This window comes from Electrophorus electricus, chromosome 5, assembly GCF_041902795.1.
Source record: "Electrophorus electricus isolate QZ-2024a chromosome 5, ASM4190279v1, whole genome shotgun sequence".
In the NCBI taxonomy this organism is placed as follows: domain Eukaryota; kingdom Metazoa; phylum Chordata; class Actinopteri; order Gymnotiformes; family Gymnotidae; genus Electrophorus; species Electrophorus electricus.
The window spans coordinates 4,994,279-4,995,970 of NC_137501.1; the positions used below are offsets into that span (position 1 = coordinate 4,994,279).

Consider the following 1,692-nt stretch of genomic DNA (forward strand, 5'->3'; position numbering starts at 1 on the left):
TAGGACACTACAACCCAAAAAATTTAAACCATTACCCATCTAGTTATCTAACAAAACTGACCACTTTGATCTAGAAATCTGTAACAAATTGATATTTTGCTCACCTATTTGACATCTTTAATTCTAGTATAGTGTACTGAAAATAAATTCTCTTACTCTTTGAAAGGAAATTATGTGGTGACCACTGAGAACTGAAGTAATTTTTCTTTTTGGTATCGCCACACCTTTGCAAACATCCTAACTAAGTAGCATTTAAAACACAGATTTTCTGTGGTTAGTTGATAGGTGAAGTATAAGATGATCTGCTAAACCAATGAAATACTAAATATTTGCTTTAACCTATATGTGACTAATAAATATGCTAAAATAATATTGATTAATGGAAAGCAACTACCAATTCACTCCAGAAGGATGACCGATGACTATCCAGGTGCCCTGCTGGACAGAGGACAGGAAGCTGAAAAAAGAGACTATCCAGCCACTCTTGCTGACATTTGGCCACCCTGGCTCTCTTTTTTTTGGGGGGGGGGGGGGGGTGTAGAGATGCAGAAGGGTACCTGCTTTCTGCACACCACTGCTTTTAGCAAGCATGAAAAGAAAACCATATTAAGTTGGGAGGCTGAAAATTAGATATTATACAGTCAGTCTATAGCTGTTTTAGCAGAGCATAGCCAGATCAACATTTTTATTTTCGACAAAAAAAAGCAGTGTAATCAGAGTTAGTAGTCAAGACCAATGATACTACACTTATGCTAATAACAGTCTATTGGAGCAACATTTCACATCCTGTCACACACAACTTTGTACTGCCTGATCTAAGTTGTCAGAACCATGATTCTCTCTCTGAGAGAGAAGGTGTACAGAAAAGGGTTCACACAGCTGTTAATAAATACCAGTGCTCCAGCTATGTTGATACCATAGACTGTGCTTATTAGTAGACTGTTATTCTTACATAACAGTGCAATGATGACAAACATTTTTAATAGGAATTGGAATCCAAAAGATAAAGATGACCACCACAATTCTGGTTATCAACTTTGTCATTCTGTTTCTTCTAAAGAATGGTGACTGACTAACCCCTCGGTGAACACTACAGTAGAAGTAAACCAGCAAGGAGAAGAAGATTGCCAATATCACTATTTCCAAGAGTGAAGTAGCCACTAGCTCTGTATCACTCCTAAATTGTGGGTAACAGCTCTGGAACTGGGAATTTTGATCATACCCAACTGTATACTGTACTAAAACATATGAAGCCAACACCCCACTCACCATCCATATACCACACAAAAACCCCTTCTTTTCTCTTGCTCCAAGTTTAGCACAAATGTGAGGATGCAGAACCTGCATGTATCTCTGCAGATTCATCAATGTCACACACAGTGTGCTACTGTAAAGGTAGCAGTATATTTCATAGGAGAGGATCTTGCATGCAACAAAGCCAACGGTCCAGCTATTCAGGAGAGTCCAGATCCAGAGAAGAAGGGAAAGTAGAGTTAGTAGATCTGACACAGCCAGATTCAGCATCAGTCTGTGGGTGAAGCAGTCCTCCTTCAAGTGGCATATGAGAACAGCCAGCACTGCTATGTTACCAGGAAGCCCCAAAACAAAGCACAGCACCAACACACCACTGGTGACTCTTTCTGGAAAGAGCTGGATGGGTAGGGAAATATTGGAGCAATTACCTGGCTGCAT

At 39.8% G+C, this 1,692-nt stretch overlaps 1 pseudogene; it reads right to left on the bottom strand.

Annotated features, from left to right (window-relative positions):
• Positions 1-815: 815 nt before the first annotated feature.
• On the bottom strand, positions 816-1,692 carry LOC113577764 (apelin receptor B-like; annotated as a pseudogene).